The sequence below is a fragment of the Belonocnema kinseyi genome, chromosome 2, assembly GCF_010883055.1.
Source record: "Belonocnema kinseyi isolate 2016_QV_RU_SX_M_011 chromosome 2, B_treatae_v1, whole genome shotgun sequence".
In the NCBI taxonomy this organism is placed as follows: Eukaryota; Metazoa; Arthropoda; class Insecta; order Hymenoptera; family Cynipidae; genus Belonocnema; species Belonocnema kinseyi.
Genome location: NC_046658.1, coordinates 88544372 through 88564659, shown reverse-complemented (window position 1 = coordinate 88564659; position 20288 = coordinate 88544372). Strand labels below are relative to the sequence as shown.

At 27.5% G+C, this 20288-nt stretch overlaps 1 protein-coding gene across 4 annotated transcripts in view; it reads left to right on the top strand.

The window, feature by feature from the left end:
- Nucleotides 1-20288, top strand: part of LOC117168421 — a 230340-nt gene that overhangs the window by 74245 nt on the left and 135807 nt on the right. For 2 of the 4 annotated variants that reach the window (XM_033354056.1, XM_033354057.1), the window contains exon 2: nt 16473-16534. The exons of the other annotated variants lie outside the window; for them this stretch is intronic. The gene's annotated coding sequence lies outside the window, so the exon portion shown is untranslated. The remainder of the gene's footprint in view (nt 1-16472; nt 16535-20288) is intronic. 4 annotated transcript variants of the gene reach the window in all.

Here is a 20288-nt window from a genome sequence, read left to right as displayed (position 1 = left end):
TCAGCCTTGGAGGAGATTATGTTGAGAAATAAAAAAAAAATTCTTAAAAACGTTGTTTTTCTTGGTCAGGCCGGAAACTTATCAATCCACCCTCGTACATTACAAAGAAATTGTAGGCCCAGATGTGCTGGTAACAGATGACACAATGCAAGTTTTCAATGCATTTTTTTTTTATAAAAAGAGGTAAAGATGATCTGGAAGCAAGTGTATTGTGACAGAACGGAATTCTTAGCTGCATCATGAAAAATGTTTGTATGGCCGATGGTACGTTTGTGTGAAAATAACTGAGAGAGAATGAAAGAGGCATTGACCTCTTTGGCAGCTCATGCTCACGCACACGCCAAAAATTCAATAGGCGCTCAAAAGTCCAGTTCACTTTTTATTCTGCAAGAATAGCATTAAATTTCACTCGTAATGAAGCTATGTCAATCTACAAGCGACAGTGAAATTTAATCCTCTTGTGCCTGAACTTTATTTGGTTTGCAACAAATACTCAAGCATCGAAAAACTTAAATTAACGATAAATAATTAGTCAACTTAAGTTCTAAACCGAAAGTCCAAAAAATCTAAGACTCTAAATGAGGATGAGCGAACAAAATGATGAATTCATTTTTGGGAAAAAATGAGTTATGCATGGTTGTAGCATTTTTGGGACTCGAGGAATATGGTTATTTGACCCTTGGTTCATAGAAAAATTCTATCCCATCAAAATCTCGTTTTAAACATTTGTTAATCTTTTAAATATTTAAATAAAAATTAGCTTCAAGTTGCACGCAAACTTGCATACAAAAATGCTCAGAGAACCTCAACTGGTTTTGAAGGCAAAATAATGTTTTTATCGTTTTTCTGCTTACAATTTCCAAGTCTAAACAGTTTTTAAAATATTTTTGACAATTAAACTCGCTTCATTTATCAAGGCCTTAAAAATATTCATCTTTATTTTCTAAGGCTCAAGCTATTACAATTTCGAAATCCAAATTTATAAATTTGGAAAAGGGTTAAATGTAGAATGAAAATAGAGTCATAATCTCTTGGATGTCGATTAGTATCCATCATTTTTCTGCTTTCAACCGAAAAATATTCTTCTTTTCATAAAACTGCACTTCTGTGCATTCTTTCTGTGCTCAAAATCATATGCTTTCACATACACTTTTCTTTAAAATTAAAAATTAATTCTTCGTCCTAATTATAGAACGAAAAAAATCTTGCAGAAAAAGGTAAATTGAATAATAGATATTTCGATGTGGGTGATGACTCCCCACCCTTGCCTTCTAAATGAGACGACAGAAAAGCTTCCTCCGTATTACTCTAAAAACCAAGAATTTTGCATTTTGATCAAATGTTACAAAGAAAAAGACATTTTCCGAAAAACGAAATTTCATCATTTTGCAAATTTCTGACCTATTGCTAAAAGAAGTAATACTACGATATAGGGAATTTTATTTTTTTAATGTACACCGACATGGGAAGATCTTTAATTTTAGCCATGTTCCAAGATTATGAAACTGAAAGAAAATATTTCAATATATGTGACCTGAAAATGAAATTTCTTTATTGTTCTTATTTTCTAACAATTAATAATAAAAAAGTACACCTGAACGTAGCAAATTTTATTTTTGATGAACATTAATTTGAGCTATCCTTGAAAAAATTAGACTTATAGAAAAGTTTTCAAAACATTCGTCTAAACAATCGAAATTTCTTCATTTTACTTGTTTTTCAACTTCTGATAATAAAAAATCATTATAAACTACCAAATTTTATTTTCTAAAGCAAATACACATGCTAGGATTTTCAATTTGACCCATCTTCGAGGAAAATCGGATCAATTTTAACGTATGATAATCCCTGTATAACAAAATGCGCACGCTATTAATATATAAAGATGATCCGTTTATTTGATGTACTCATGTGTTCAATACCCGTGCAGAAATTGCCAAATGTTTGCCTTATTTCCGATTTGGGCCAGATCGGGCACACAATTTTTTGGTTGTTAAATTTGGCCCCCTCTAGACCCCGGCTTAATAGCCAAGCTTTACCAGTAGATGGCGCTCCATAAATTTCGGGGACTAAAGTGGGTTGACTCCAAATCGCCCAAGTTTTAATGTAAAGTGTTAAGCGTCAAAAATATTTCAATTATTATATGTAATAGTGACAAATTAAGTGGGAAAAAATGCCAAAAGTTAGCATAAGATGAATGCGTAGGTATAGTATACTTCAAAATATTCCTGAATTACGTGTTGAAAACTATAATAAGTAAATTTATTAAGAATGTTAAGATGAAACCTAACCTCGAAAGGAAGTCATTTATTTATAATAAAATAGCAAAAGTAATATTTCATTTGTTGAATGTGAAAACGAATTAGATCAACAATGGCGTCATAAACATATTTATTTTCACGTATTTTTAGGTGATTTGATACAATCGGAATGTAAATACAACCTTCTTATTTATATTCGCTTTTGTAAAAATAAATTAAAGAGCCAGTGCGATATTATAATCCACTTATTTCAAAATATCTTTTCACAATTAAGTTTAATATAGAAAATGAAAGCAACTTCAATTTAGAAATTAAAACCAAAAATATATATTGCAAAATACTTAAATGGTTTATCATATACAAATGCTGGCTGTTATATTGCGTCGTTTGACTTTTTCCGTTTGCTCGAAAAAAAGTGTCTGACATACTCTAATTTTTTCATATCGCGATCTGTTACATAACCTGATATTTATATTCTCAAATTTCAGTTAAGGAGGTGATATATTCGATTTTAATATTATTTTATTTAAGAATCCCTTTTAATTAAGAATAAGTAAAATAAATTAATATGAGCCCGATCGGGGCCAGGAATGGTTATCTCTGGGCGCAGCGCTTATGCCCCGGTCGGGCATTGCGTTTCATTTCAAGTCTGGCCCCATCTAGATAGCCTGATTTGGGCCAAATTCTGCCCGATCTGGCCCCGATCAGATCCAAATTGGAATTTCTGCACGGGCATGTTTAAAAAACTACATAAATGCAGGATAAGGTGTCAGTGTGGGGTATGGTATCAATTACAAAAAATGCCTGTATGTGTTGATTTTGATATTAGTTTTTTTTACATAAATTACTTTATTTGTATTACAAAATTCGTTTATGATGAAAATTTTTTTTTAAATCACGTGTCACAATAGTTATTATTAAAAAACAGTTTTGGCGTAAACAGTTGCAAAAGTCTTTGGTAGAAATTGAGCACTTACAGCATATTTTGAAATGCTTGAAGCATGAAAACGTTAGATTCTAATAGGTGAAGCATTTCTTTGAACTTCTGGTATCATAAATGGTTTTTATGAACGTTCTAAATATATTAAAATTAATAAAATCTTGCAACATGACATATGGTGTATAATGTCCAAAAAATTGTAGGGATATGGTAACAGTGCTTAATAACAGGTCAGTAATTTGATGGATAATGCAGAAAAACTCATTAAGTTATCTTGTGAATCTCGTAAAGTTATTATTATTAAACAGATAACGACGAAAATCGTAACGTGATTCAAAGTTATATGTAATAATAATACGGGAAGTACCAAGCGCACGTTTTATTCATCTGAAAGAGACTATATCATTTGAGATGCGTGATTATAACCTACAAATATAAAAAATTGTCTTAATGAAGGTTATAAAAGTATTCCCATTCCTGTTCAAAATATTCTATTAAAATAAGCTTAAAATAATTTTCTTTACTTAACCGCAAAATTTTATTTTTTAGTCTTTTGAAAGAGACCAGCATGTAAACTTTGCGGTCATAACCTACAAATATTAAAACTTATTCTTAAGAAACTGTTTCCATTCCTCCTTATAATTTGTAATTTCAAGCAAACTTCAAGCAATTTTTTATTATTTATTATTGATGAATGCCTGTTTTGGATTTTTTTGACTTTGTTACATGTCGGTAAGCAAGATAACTGTTAAGGGAAATTTCAGGTATTTACAGGCTGAATAGAATTTTTAAGGAGTAATAGGTTATAACAAGCTTCTGCGACATACTTTACTTTTATTGATAAGAAAACATTCATTTAGTGTTGGTCATGTATCGATTCATTTTTCATAATTACATTATACTCTCAAGAATTATTATATTGTTTACTTTTTATTCTACAATGTTCATATTGTTGAAATAAATAAGCAGTAATATGAGGGACACTATGCCCCATGGTATGGGGTACGCTGACCGAAATTCAAGAACAACGATTTAATAAATATCAATTAATGACATTTTAATTTTAATTTACAGGACATTTAATTCAAAGCCCGACACCATACACCACTCTCCCCTAGATGGTTTCTTTTTATATGTTACTATTTGAATTTATTTTATTGAGAAATATTCAGAAATCATCTCGAATGGATTAATCATATTTTATTCGCTTACCCCTCATATTTAAGGCCCGTAACCTGCATCTGAAAAACACAAATTAAGAAAAAGAACCCAAATTAAGAAAAGGGAAGTGAAATCTGAACTGAAAAATGGATCCAGCATCTGAAAGATCTTGACATAACATTTTGAGTGGAGTAATTTTTATATAGCCGTATTCAGTCAACGTTTGCGAAAATCATGAATTCGCGAAAGTTCATCATCTAAACTCTAAAGATGCTATGAATGAGAAAGCGTCGAGACGGCGGTCGACGGTTTTCGAATAGCAATGGCGAACTTTCCACATAGTCGATTTGTTCGCAAAGGTAAAAAAAAAAGTAGACACATATATGTATGTGACTGAGAAAAGACACTGCACTTGACCAATGTATGTCAATTTGTTTGAAGAAAGTATCATATCTACTGTAATCCATCATCAGCCTAAATTTTTGGACTTTCTTTCCGTCTCTTCTTTTATACGTGAAAAAGATCTCATGTAATATAAATGGCAACAGCATCTGTGGATTGTTTGCGGTATACAATAATGTTCAATCGACCTCCGAGAAATAACTTTCCACTCGTGAACTTTCAAGGCAGTTATTATACATACTGATGAATATATAACAAAGAGCACGACAGAAGTGAAGTCCATTTGTTGATAATGTGCATAACCATGAAAAGAATGAAATCGCGAATTTGAATCGGAACTGAGGATTTATAATCACTTATCAGCAGAAAGCATTGCAAGCATTGCAAATTGTGATTGTAAAATGTCACAGGAGATTTCGTCACGTGAGCGATAAAAAAAATATTGGATTACGTTCCATACGACCATGACAACCGCATGGCGGGAAACGCGTTTTACGTTTCGAATGCTGATTGCCAGAAAACCTGTTCTAGTTGAATTGCGTATTGCGTATTACGTATGACATTCTTATGGGATACATGTGTTGTTCCAATAGATAGTTACGGCTCGTGCTTTGACCGTGGCAAGTTTCCTTGCGTCATTTTAAAGCTGGAGCAAATTTTTTAGCCTAGGTTAGTTTCAAGGAGGTTGATGCCAACATTCAAGGCCTTGGTATATTAACAAATAATTTCCAAGCATTGTTGAATAAATACATAAAGAAACATATGTTTTATTATTTACTCAGGGTTGCCGCTTGACCGCGAAAAACCGGGAAATGACGTTAAATTTGTTTCTTGATCGGGAGTTTCACGAATTTTAATAAGAAAAATCTGTCAAGTTCGATTTCAACAGTTTTTCAAATAATTAAAATGCATTCTTGAAGATTTAAACAATTAAAAAATAAAAGCGTTCGAAGTTGAAAACTTTTGATAAAAAATCATTTTTATTTTATCAACTGTAAATGTAAATAAATTATTTTTTTAATGTATCAGTACTTTAAGCATTACAAAATTAGCAATAATTGATTTGCCAAAACAATTCTGAATCCGTTTAAAACATGAGGATTTCAGATTGTCACTGTTTCAATTCGAAAGTCTTGATAAGAATTTGAAATTAATTTACTTATATTTTTGCTGATAATTTGACTCTCAAATAAAAATTCTAATAAATCGCCAATAAAATATTTTTAATTCAAAGTTTTACAACTTCCCTTATCTTATTTTTCCTATTAACTTAAAAATTACTTCATAATTATATATTCTTAATTAAAGGCTTTTATTAATTTAAAAATATTATGTAAGTCTAACTTATTCAATTTTTATCCCATTTAACTTTAAATTTAAACCAAATATTTAAAAGTAAACAATTCGAAACTGAATTGTCTGATATAGAAAGCTTTGAATCTCCTGAATTTCTAAGAGTTTTTTTCAATTTTAACGTTACAATTTAATTGTTCTTTTTAAAAATTATTTAATTTGTAAGTGCAATTGTTACATTTTGATGCATGAATAACAGTTGAATACTTAATATCTGTAGAGAAAATTTGAGTAATCTTAAGAGATATTTAAAAGTTTTAAAAAGATTCAAAATTAATTTAAATGATTTCAAGTAATTTAAACGAAGTGTGTGAAGTTTTTATTCGCAACTTATAAATGTATTTTAATATAAATCGAATTTTTTCTACTATTTTTGACAAATAGTGCAAATTAAAAAAAATCCTTGAAATCTTCCAGGTTCTTTTTAATAATTTAAAAAGATTCTAAAGATTCTACATTTTTTTTAATGTTTTGAATTTAACATTTTGTTTTAAATTAGGCTGGGTATTTGCACCGAAATTTTGGTCTCAAGATTTTAAAATAAAATTTTAAAGCTTTTCAAAGAGGCTTCGACTATTTAAAATGAAAACAATTTAACTTCTAATTTGAGAACTGTTAAGTTTAAAAAAAAATATTTGTCAATTAGTAATTTGTCTAGCTTAAAATTCCTTAAAATAATATGACTTTGAAATTTTTAAAAAGTTCATTGATTGATTCTTTAATTAAGAGTATTGCAAAAGTTAACCTGGATTTATATTTTTGGAACTTAATCTGAATCTTTGAACTCTATAATTTCTAAAAGTTAAAAATTCTAAATTCTAAATTTTACAGTTTTTCTGCATTTTATTTTAAATTGTTCAATTGATAAGTGTTTGTATCTTCCATTTTATACGTGTAAATTATTTAGAATTTCAATACATCATTTGTGAATTTAAAAACTTTTAAACGTCAATTTTAAAATTCAAGAGTTCCATTTTGAATGCATTAATTTGTTGTTTCGTGTTTATTACTTCAAATGTGGAAATGTTTAGAATAGGGTTCGATTTTTTAAATTTCATTTACCGTGAAAAATGTTTTCGAACTGGGAAAAAAGCGGGAAGTGACCGGAACTTTTTTTCTTCGATTAAAACGACCACCATATTCTACTTAATCCGAATTATTTTGATTTGAATCATTTTGTAAGAGAAAACGAAGATGTTTTCCTTCATATATTTTTATTAACAAAAATATCAAGAACACTATCAAAAAACCATAAAATATCAATAAATTCACTTTTAACAAAATGAAAACCTTTCAATTATCATTTTAAATATCACTTGATTTCTTTTGACATTCTTTAGAATTGCTGCGATTGCAAATTGAAATTGTACATTCGCAAGCACTTGACATTATAAATTGTCCAGATTTTAAAACTGAGATTCTGAAATTTTCAATTTAGAACATTTCCAAATATTTAAAGATATATTTTAGCATGAAATCCACGGATAAAAATTAAATTTGGAATGGGCTATAATAATTTTTTACGCTGTTAAATAAATGAAATGGAAACAATCTTTTTAATTAAATATTCTGTTTTAAATCTTCAAATTATTAATAAAATTAGCATGAAAATTGTTTATTTATGTATAAATGTTAAATACGAAAAAACTTATTTTTATAACTGAAATTTGCTTATCGGGTTGATGATATTTCAAACATATAAATACAATCATGATCTCAATTTTTTCAAAAAATTAATTTTTTACGTTTTTTTTCGCTTACTCCTCATTTCATCCAGATTTAAAGGCCAATTTGAAAATCGTTAAAATGTTAAAACCTCAAAATAAACATTGAAATTTGAATACTTAAATTGAGTAAACTAAAATTTTACATTAAGTTTTAGGTGGCAAGTGGAAAGAGAATAATTTTAGTTTTATATTATTTAAAAGTAAAACTTTTATGTTGATAACGTTTATAAAATGTTTCACATTGATTGGTTCAGATATGACCAATTTCAAAGTAAATTCTCGGACTTGTACAATTATAAATAATAACGATTATAATTCTTAGAATAACGACATACGAAAGGATTCATGGCGGAATTAACTTCGTATTAAGTCATTGAAAAGTGGACAATTACAGATTAAAAATGCTTACCATGAAAAAATTCGCAATATAAATTGTTTTAAATTGTATGGTTTCAAATTGAAATTACCAAAGAATATTAAATTCAAAATTCAGTTGCAATCTGTGCTAAGAAATTTATAAATGATATTATTTCAAATTAATATCGTTGAAAAATTGACAATTTATCATTTCTTTCATATAATTTTGAAACTCGTACAATTTTTTATGGAGGACGTTAGAAAATAGTTAAACAATTTGACATTGTTAGTATAAAATTGAATAACTTTTGATCTAGAATCATTTAACTAAATAATTAAAAATTAATAGCGGTCGGAATTAAACAATTTTGAATTCAGGTTATTTGAAATTGGAAAGCTTCAAGAGAATAAACTTTTTGAATCTATTGAATTATAATACCTTAAATTGAAAAATGGTTGAATTGGGAATACTGAAACATTGAAAACTTCCATTTTTGATTAAGCAAACAACACTTTCTGTTAGAATTGCTCAATTAATAATTTTTGTAATTAAAAAATTAGCTGCGTCTAGTCGTCCCGAAAAATTGTCGAAGCTGGTAAAGGGGATGGACTAGTCATCTCGAAATCTTTAGTATTTTTTTTTTCTTAGCATTGTAATTGGGTTTTTATTTTCAGAGAATAATGTTTTTGTTTATAATTTTGACCGCTTCTTATTTCGAAATTGTCTTCGTTTGAAGGCTTTGAATTTAAAATTTAAACAAATTTTATTTTTAATAGTAGAAACCACATTTTTTACTAGTCACAATAAATTCGGAAAAGTGTATACTGTATTTTGTGTGCACTGGATTTTCAGTATAATGTAGTATACACAATACCAGTGAAAAAAATAATTTTAAATTAAGATGAAAATGCGAATTTTTACCTGAAGTTAGATAAAAATTTTATAAAGAATTGATAATTACATTGAAAGTAGTGAATCCGCCTCTTGCTGCAAATTATCTGATGTCGTTTAATTGTCCTTGTCAATTGTTTGCAACATTTTTATTTAACTTCAGATGAAACAAAAACTGTAAAATTTCCTGTGAAATCGTCTAATAGTACGGAACATTTCGTAAGATTAAATATTTCCTAAACATTCAGTTTTGCTTTATATTGAGATTCTAATGACTCATATTCTTGTCTAGACATCGGTATTAAGAGCTATAAATAAGTAGGAGGAGCACTGTAATTGATTTAGAAGGGCAGAACCCTCGGCTTAACTACTGTCTATTGTTTTCTTGACAAACCAAAGGCATCAACAAACTAAAACCTTTATGATTTTTCATGTTTCAGTAGTCTTTCCCTCCTGCAATTTATTATCCGTTTTCATTTCCTTTCTTGAAAAACTTCTCTTAAGTTAACAACAATTTTTTATAACAATTTCAGTATATTAAAATGTAGATTATAGAATATCTGTTATATGGTATTGAATATTGAGATTTAATAAAAATTGAATATGTCACTAAATTCTTACATAACATTTTTAAAACATAAATTTATAATCAAACGTAAAATTTTCGAGAATGTTTCTATATTTATTCGACCACCCTAAAGGATAATTATTAAATTAATTTGAACTACGGAACCTCATTAAATCTTAAAAAGCAAAATTATTAAATATTTAAAGATTTTGAAGGCTTTGAAGATTTGAAAAGATTTCGAAAAATTGGGTTTCTAAAAATTTCACGAATTTTCGAAGGTTTTAAAGACTTATAATTGGAAATTCTTCAATTTTAACGATTTGCAATTTAGAAAATTTTCACGTTGAAAGAATTTCAATACTCTTTAATTTCAAAGATGTATAATTAAAAATGTTTTAATATGGGAACTGAAAAGTCAAGTTTTCAATTACAAATTTTTTAAATGGAGTTGATTTATAATTTAAAGCATGGTAAAGAATTATTAATTTTAAAACTTGTATTATTTTTAATTGTACTTTATTTGCAGCAGAATAATAAGATTTTTTAGCAAATTAGTTAAATTTCCGACCAAATACTTAATTTTTTCCCCAGGAAGATCAAGCTTTAATAAAATATTCAAATTTCCAAAGAAAAAAGGTTATTCTGAAACCCAAAACAGTTGTATTTCCAAGCAAATAGTTAAATTTTCAAGTCAGGGAGTCAAATTTTGTCGAAAACATTTGGTTAAATACAAAAAGATGCATTTTTTAAAGAAAATTAATTTTTAACAAAATATTTTTGTTTACAACAAAATATTTTAACTTTAAAGCAAAGAGACTCATTTTCTACCAAATATTTAAACTTATAATCAAATAGCTGAATCATCAACCTACAAAGATGAATTTTCAACCTAATGGTCCGATTATTTATTTTAAAAAAAGCTTCAATTAAAAGCAGTTGCAGTTTAAACAAAATAGTGAAATTTTCAAGTATACACGACTCGTTTTTCACAAGACAGTTGAATTTCCAATACAAAAAATTGATTGTGTAACACAAATGTTCAACCAAAAGAGATCAACTTTAGAACCAAAAAGACAAATTTTCAATCAAGAAGATTATTTTCGGCCAAAAGAGCTGAATTTTCAACTAGAAGTGATCAATTTTTACCATAAATGGAAAAGAGAAATTCTTATGAAAAAAATTGTTTAACTAAATAGTCAAACTTTTAACTGAAGAGATAATTTTTCAATAAAATTTACGAATTTTTAATAATTGCAGATTTTTCAGTCAAGCAAGAAAAAAAGTTCATCCAACTTTTGAAACATTCAAGCTTCTGCCAAAAGAGAGCGATTGATTTTGAACTAAAAAACATCAATTTTTAACGAATAATGGAAAAGTTACGTTTGCAATTCAAAAAATTAATTTAAAACTAAGAAAAAATGAAGAATTTTCAACAAAATAGTTTCATTTTCAACCAAAGAGATGAACCTTTAACTAAATTCTAGTATCTTAAAAAAAATATTTTTCAAGAAAGTTGTTATACTTTCGATCAAGTAGTTCAATTTTTAACAAAAAGATGAATTCTCAACGGATGATGCAATAGTAGATATTTCAATCAAAAAGATTTTAATTTTAAATCAAAAGCAGTTAATTTGATCCAAAAAGACCAATTTTTAACAAAATAGTTGAATCCTCGTTCAAAGAAGATTACTTTTTAATAAAACAGTTTCATTTTTAGCCAAAAATTATAAAATTTCTACTAAAAATAGATGAATTTTTAAACAAAAAATACGAATTTTCCACCAAGAAGGAATTTATTGAAATTTTTAACGCCCAAATATTAAGTTAAAAAAAACGTTTAAGCCAAAATAGTTGAATTTTCAACATAACGGTTGCATTTTCAATAAAAAGGGATGATTTTTTAACATAATTGTTTTGAATTTTTACTAAATAGTGAAACGTTTAATTACAAATACAATCTTAAGGAGAAAGAAACTGCAAAAAATAAAGAAATAGAAATACAATGTAAAAAAATTGTCAACCAGAATATTGTATCAGGGTGGCTGCAAAATTTCATTGTCAAAATTCCCTAATTTTTTTCTAACCGATTTTTCATTTCCTCTGATCATTAATATTTACTGATCTGAATCTTAATCTTGTGACATTTTTAACATCCATTTTTTTTTATAAAAGAGACAAACATTTTTTAATTGAATTTAAAAAAAAATTCAAATTTATGATTCTGGACGGTCATTTAAATTATCTCCTCATGAAATTCCCTGATTTTTCAAGATTTTTTTTTAATTCCTGACTTTTCCTGATTTCTAAGTTTTCTTTGACCTACAGCCACCATGTCCGATGTATTCTCAAGTATTCCGAAGTATTCCGAACCATTTGAAAATTATTCTTTGAGAATGGATTCCTCGTGAACACAAACTGAGAGTGGTCCAATCCTCACTCTATTCTTTTTCTCTCTGGATGCCAGATTATAAGGAACCTTCCAGGAAGCCTAAACATTTTTCTAGATGAGAGCTTCCCCAGAGAAAAGGAAAAACGGGAGGATCTTGAAGAGTGATCGACTTGTTTGAAAGTAGAGCTGCATTAATTTGACGATTGCGACTCGTTAGGTTGTCCCAGAACAAGACTAGGTGTCCCGGGTCAAGGAGAAAAAAGGAAACCAGGTCCAGCAAGTCACAAGGAATATCTCGCGGGAGTCCCTTTACGATCGAGTGAAACGTCAAACGAAAAAAAAACAAAAACAAGTCTTAGTACCGGGGAGAGTCTGTGATGGGCCTACAAACCCTGATTTCAGAGGAGCCCAGGGAACTTAAGTCAGGAAACTCACCTTGTGAATTAGAAACTTCACGTGAGATTCTTTCCTATGTATATAGTCTACACTTTTATATTATGTGGAATGGGTAACGAGCCTTTGAGGCTTGACACGGACACGTTTCTTTTGCACCACAATCACCACATGTGGAATATCGGGAACATTCTGCCTTCTATGACCAATTAGAAATCAACCGTGTTCCGTAAATGCGAAATTCTAAGTCTCGTGGATGCAAAAAAAGCAGGGTGTTACTCCACCACGAGAGTTACGAGTTTACTAATAGGGATTGCAGTAGATGTGGTTATTCAATAACTTATTTCACTCTTGACTTGTTACAAAATATAAATTAATCTACGTTTATCGCATTACTCAGATTTTTAATAAAAATTGGATAAAAATCAATTTTGTGTAACAAAATTGTTGAGATGGGTATCTAATTTTTGTTTGATCAAATATTTGAAATATTGATCTAATTGAGGTATTGGGTGCAAATTTATACTTTTATTTTTAGAAGACACTTGTTTTTCTTTTATTTTTCAGATAACTTCATGAAGAACAAAATGAAAAACAATCGACTTCTAAAAATACGAATAGGCTTTTGTGGAATCTAATCGCTAAATTTTTGTTACGAATTTTTCCGATATTTGAAATTAAAAGATTTCAAAATGGAACGTTGGTATAAGTGCTTAAATTTTAGACAGAACACTGTGGCTGGAGGAATAATCCTTTTTTGCTCAGAAATTAAATTGTCAACTTTAGAAGAAAATCTATGTGAAGAAGATTGACAAATTCTTGCTATTCTACTATCTGATACTTTCTAAACTGGCTGTAGGGCTTGCCGAAATTCTGTGAGTGCAGACTAAATATTTTCGGTATTCCTAGGCACTTAGTTTCCCAATTATCTCTTCAAAGTATTTTCCAAGTCACTTTTTATTCACTTTTTTTTTAAAGGAAAAGTCTACTTTCCTCAATCCGCCCCAATTCAGATTAGATCTGAAAAAATAGAAAAATTAATTAATCCATGTATGAAATCTATAGTAATGTATGGTATGAAAATGTTATTCAATATCGGGCTGCGCACACTTTCCCCTATTCCCTCCTTTTTCCTTTTTTTAAACGAAGAATTCCTCTTATTTTTCCTACTTTAAAAAAACTTGTCCTTTTTCTTGTTTTGTTTCCTAATTGCGAACAGAATTATTAGAACCCAATAAGAAAATACAACTATTTTTGCTTCACATATTACTATTCTTGGTAAAAAAGTTTACTATTATATTTATGGTTCAGAATCCATCTTTTTCGGTTGTTTTGTTAATCATTTGTCTTTTTTAAATGCAAAGTCTATCCTTCTGGTTAGGAAATCCAACTATTTAGTTGAAAATACAACTAAATATTTTTGGTTTCAGTTTACCTTCTTTTGTGCAAAATTTTAACTATTCAAGTGAAAATTCAACTTTTTAAAATTAAAATTCATCTTTTTTCCTCAACAGTGAAACTATTTGGTTCTAAATTCCACTATTTGGTTAAAAATTGATCTTTCTTGGTTGAAAATTAAGTTTTTTTGTTAAGGATTTATGTTTTTAGGCTTAAATGTCAAATTTATTTCTAAAAGCACTTTACTTTATTGCTTGAAAACTCAAGTTTTTTGTTGAAAATTTATCTCTTTTGGTAGAAAAAGAATCTTTTTTGGATGAGAATTTAACTCTTAAATTAAAAATTTAGCTTTTTCGTGACGAAATTCACTTTGCTGGTTGAAGATTAATTATTTTCGTTGAAAATTCACCCCTTTGGTTGAAAATTGAACTATTTTGTAGAAAATTAAATGTTTCGCTGAAAACTGTACTGTTTCATTTTTGATTGCTAATTTTTTTTAGATACTTCAACTATTTAGTTGAAAATTAATGTTCTTCATTGAAAAATATTCTTTTTGGTTGAAAACTCATGTATTTTGTTAAAAATTCTTATTTTTTGGTAGAAAATTGATCTTCCTTCAAAATTAATGTTTCTAGTGGAAAATTCAACAATTTTTGTACAATTTTCATGTTTTATTTGACTTAAAAATTCAGCTGTTTGATTTAAAATTAACAATGTGCTTTTAGTTGATCTCCAATTTTTTTTTTAAATTTTAAATGAAAACTTTTTTGGGTTGAAAGTTGAACTACTTTGTAAAAAATTCATTTTTTTATTTTTAATGGCAGTACAGAACTACATAATCAAGAAAGTCTGATTTTTTCAAGAAAGTTTGAAAATATTTTGTAATGTTTAAATCACCATTTTAAGATAAAACAAAATCTACTTTACAATATGCTACAAAAACTACATAAATCGAAACTAATAGTTTCGACAATAGTACTTTCTTAAAATTAAAGATTCAGAAATTTAAAGTGACAGGAAATAATAGAATTTATTTTTAATCTTATTGTCCAATTTATTTCTACCTTTTTCCTGATAATGTTATAAAGTAACGAATTGGCACAATTATTTATTATACATTTCAAAAAATAACGTTGAAATATTTAATGTGGATAAATAAGTAAAAACAAAAATTCGATCCTACTCTTTCCTTTTTTTAAAACTCAATTTTATATTTTGTCCTCTTATCTGAAAGGCAATTGTTCTAGATTTCGAAAATTAGCGATTTAAAACTATAAACATTCAAAATATACAAATTGTAACTTGGAAGCATTAGAAGTTTCACTGATCAATTAGTATGAATTAATTTAAAGAGCAATAAAATCCACAAATTAATCAGTAGAAATCCTTTCAGATTTTATTCCGTGACACACTTCTTCCTGATTTAAATTTAGAGAGTGCCTATAGCAAATTTCAATTAAAAGTTGCATACATTGTAATTTGAAAGTAAATTGTTTAACTTTCGAGAAATTCAAATTGCAATCCAAATTTAAGATTTTCAGCTTTCGAATTGGAAGGAACCAAAAATGTGTCTGTAGTACTTAAGGATGATGTAATTTTCAATTTGAAATGTCCAATGTAAAAGAAATTTTAAGTGGATACAGTTTTTTAATTTGAAATAAAACTATAAATATTGTATTTCAAATAGATATTTTAATCAGGAAGAAAACAAACATTTAAAGGTCCAAACTAAAAAAATATAAGAATTTTCACGTATCGAAAACAGTAATAATGAAAAGTTTAAAACATTCAAACGCATATCCAAATTCATGCATACGATTCTGATTTAAAAGAAATTAAAATTAAGAACATAATTCCAGTTGCGAGAAGTGAATATTGAAAGCAGCCTAACTAAAAAAATGAATTAAAATTAAAATTATTGAAATCTAATTTGTAATATCAAAAGTTTAGAAAAAATGCAATTATGTTAATTGAATAAATTCAAAATTATCACACAAAAAATTTATTTTCTAATTCAATAAGTCACAAAAATAAAGGAAATATGAATTTATTTTTATAAAAATTAGAGAATTCTAGGAAAGTGAATTCTCAATAAAAGAAAAAATTTATTAGGTTTAATATACTTTTTCATCATATGACCTTCCTTAAGTATTTAAATAAAATTTCCGTCTTTTTGTAAAAATGTAATCTACGTCCTCAATTTTGTCCAATTTTTTTTATTTAGTTCTAAAATGTAATAACTTGCAGAATTCTCATATTTGAAACTTCGCATTTATACCTATTTAAAACTTAAAAAGCTTCCAATTCTAAAGAATTGAAAATTTAGGTATTCTGATTATTGTGACATGAAAGATGAAAAACTTTTTTAATAAAAACCTCTCCCTGAATAAAAGTTATAAAAAAAACTTCTATTTAAAAGTGTGAATAACTAGGCTATTCACATTTTACAAGGAAAAAAGGTACTAATAAACGAGACTCTTAAATTTTTTTCGGAAAACTAACTTATCGAACTACTTTCTGTTTACTTTGTATGGCTACTAAATACATGTTATAACCACCAATTATTCTTCGCCAAGATTTATAGTCATACGTGCGTTTAAATATTTACATTTCCATAATTTTTTGTTTCAGGTACGTTCCATTGTACAGCTATTCATTTTGTGACACAGGTGCGATGATAATTAGTTTCTCAGGTAAGAATTCGTTCATTCTACAAAATTAAAAAATCGGTGATTAGTAGCTCCTTAGGAATGGGAAGAATTTTGTAATAAAGAGCCAAATTATCCGATCGTAATAATTAAATTTCCATTTTCTAAAATAATTTGATAATATTGAAGTTAGTTAAGCAGGTGTACCTTCTTTATGAAAAATAATAGATAATGGCTAAGCGTAAAGGATAATTTTAAATTGCGTCTACGAATGGTTACATACCAAAGAAATGCTTTGACTCTGTTAAAGGTTTTTGTTACATACGCAGTTCCAGCAGTAAAATATTTTTTATTACTTCTGCCATAAGTGCATAAAGATCCATGCTCACAATTTTCCCTTTTTTCACATTTTCTCAAGAGGAAAATCTAACAAATATTCGCTGTTGTTAGCAAGTGTTATTACTCCTTTATTGCTCTAGCATACTAGCAAAAGTTAAGAAATTTCTGATTTCTTCACACGTTATGTGCAATCTATTCCTTTGCTGGAATATAGAAAATGAAAGAAAAATTTTAGAACTAATTATTCAATTGTTTCATAACTTTCTGCACCCACTGAACATTTTTCAGTATACACTGAAAAAAGTTGTTAGTTGGACTAATAATTTCGTTTCTAAGAAATGGTGCTCAGGGTGGAAACTTGACCAGTAAACTGGGAAATCACCGGGAATTTAATTTTTTAAATTCGGAATTTACTTCTGAACTAAGAAATATGCAAGTTTTCATTATTTTGATAATTTTTGTTCAATTTAGCAAAGTGATTTCTACTTTATGTACAGGGGTCATTTTAGTTAAAAATTCGTCTTTCTGGTTTATAATTAAACTATTTTATTTAAATATTTACAATTTTTGTTTAAAATTAATTACTCTATTGGAAAATATAACTATTTAATGTGTTATAAATGTGTTATTAATGTGTTAATTTATTGTGCATAATCCGATGAATCCGATTGATCTCCGATGATAAATTAATTGATCAAGTTTTGTTTGAAAGTTAGTTTTTTTGGAAACTAATTTTTTATTTAAAAAATGAACTTATTACAATGTAATATTACATAGTTTTATTTAAAAACTCATCTATTTGGTTGAAAGTTAATTTTTTTACTTAAAATTTAATTATTTAAGTTTTGATTAATAATTGATCTTTTTTAGTAGAAATTAATTTTTTCGTTGTTGAAAATTCAACTATTTCAATTGAAGACTTGTTTTATTTGAAAACTTATCTTTTTGGTTTGAAATTTAACTATTAAAGTTGAAGATTGATCATTTTAGTTGCAAATTCAACTTTTTCAGTTAAAGACACATTGTTTTATTTGAAACCTCATTTTTATGGTTTGAAATTTAACTATTACAGTTGAAGATTTATCATTTTAGTTGAAAATTCATCTCTTAGGCTGAACATATTTTTTAGGGTTTTAAAGATTTGAAAAGATTTGTAATTCACCTTAAATTCTTATTAATTTATCCAAGATTCTTTGGAATTCTCTTGAATTTTATGAATTTACTTAAATTTATCTAAATTTGCTCTATTCATCATAATTCAATGGATTATTTCTTGAATTTTTCAAAAGTGTTAATTTAATTGATTTTGAGAATCAATTGATAAAATAATCAGAAGATTTGAAATATTTTAACCTAATTTTTTTCAAATTCCTTGGAATTTTCAAAAACTTTAAAGAATTTCAAAGGAGTTTAAAGGATTTGAAATAATTTTGTTTATTTGAAAAGATTTTTGAAGGGCTTTAAAAAGTTTCAAGGGCCTTCAAACGATATCAAAGGATTCGAAATATTTTAGGAAATTAAAAAAAACTCCCAAAAATTTTTAATTCATTTTAGTTGTTTGAAGGCTTTCAAATATTGATATACTTTATGATATTTAAAAAGAGTACAATTCAATTTAAACAGATTTAAAGAATTTCAAGGGATTTCCAAGGCTTTTTATAATTTTAAAGGATTTTAATATTTTAATAGATTTCAAAATATGTTTTGCAAGAGATTTTCAAATATTTGTTGCAATTCATTTGGACTTCGCCCTATATTCTTATTAATTTATCCTAAATCCTTTTAAATTATTTTGAATTCTTCGAAATTTACGAATTTCTACAAAATTCAATTGATTTTTAAATATTTTTAAATTGTTTTCAGTTCACTTGATTGCTTTTTAAATTCTGTTTGATTTTTTCTGAATTTCATCTAATTCTTCTCGTTTCTTTTAAAGTCCTCTAAATTTACTCAAAATTTATTGCAATTAATACATTTAAAAAAATTTTTTAATTGTTCCAATTCGTTTGAATTCTTTAAATTCAACTTAAATTGTTTTGTAGTCATTATTCACTTCTTGTGTTAGAAATTAGTAGTGTTTTAAAGATTTTAAGAGATTTCAAATTTTTTGTATTCACCCTGAATTATTGTAAATTTCAAAATGCGCGAAAGCTTGCCCCCCCACTTTCAACATTTCGAATTTTTAGCAGAGTTCTGATATCCTTTTGAATTTTTCTACAGTTCCTAATAACATTTAGAAATAATTTCGGCGTAAAACTACTTAAAAAATGGATTTTTTAAAATTTGGTGCCTATAAAGTTCACGTTCCCACGAACTTGTCTAAAAATTACATTTTTTAAAATGTTTTGGGTAGATTTATCATAGTTCTAGAGTTCTTGATACTTATTAAAAATAGTTCCAAGAAATTAGACTACAAAATGTTTTTTCTATGGAGCCAGCACCAGTTATACAAAAAAGTCTTATAACATTTTTCGAATTACTTCAAATCCAAAAACTTACAATACTTTACACATACCCAAAAATGTTGAAATTCAAATTTTTTAGGGTTGCATGAATTCTGATCAGAGTTGTGTAGCCCCCTGAATAGTTCTACAAAAAACTCTAACAAAATTTTTCGATAAAACTAAAATCCAAAAACCTACAACACTTTACACATACCGAAAAATTTTGAAATTCAAAATTTTGAGAGTCACGGGAGTTCTGATCAGAGTTCTTGTAGCCCTTTGAATTATTCTATAAAAAAGTCTAATAACATTTTTCGATAAACTAAAAATCCAAAAACTCCTGGAACTCTGAAAATGTTGATTTCAAAAATTTTGGATATGTTTAATGTCTTGTAGGTTTTTTGAATTTGAGTTTATCAAAAAATTTGATAAGACTTTTTGGTAGAACTATTCTGGGGGCTACCAGAACTCTGATCAGAACTCTTGGAACTATTTCCAAAAAATAATAGGACCTGTAGAACTAATGAAACGGATGTCAGAACTCTAAAAATGTTCAAAATTTGGAAAGTTCGCACGCATAAGTACAAAATTCAATGAAATATTTAAACGATTCTCATTACCGAGTAAAGTAACATTGAATTACTTGTATGCTTATTCTTCGTTAATTAAATTGATCGAGGACAAATTCGAGTTTTTATCCTAGATGGAATTTAACCTACATATCCTTCTGTATAACTTCCTTAAGGACCATTAACTTTGACTTTCCATTCTTGTTTGCCTCGTTTCTCGATTCGTGCTATGCTTTATGATCTTGATCGAGGTACGAGTAGTAATCAAGGTACAAGATTCATCCGATTATGCACAATTTTCTTATATCTCTTATATTTACTATGCATGCAAAATTAATTTTGGAAATAGTCTACCAATATTAAATCAGGAAATTCACGTAATACTCTTACATTGCAAATTTCTTTTTTTTCTTGATTATCGAACTCACTTGGAAATCATCGATCCTT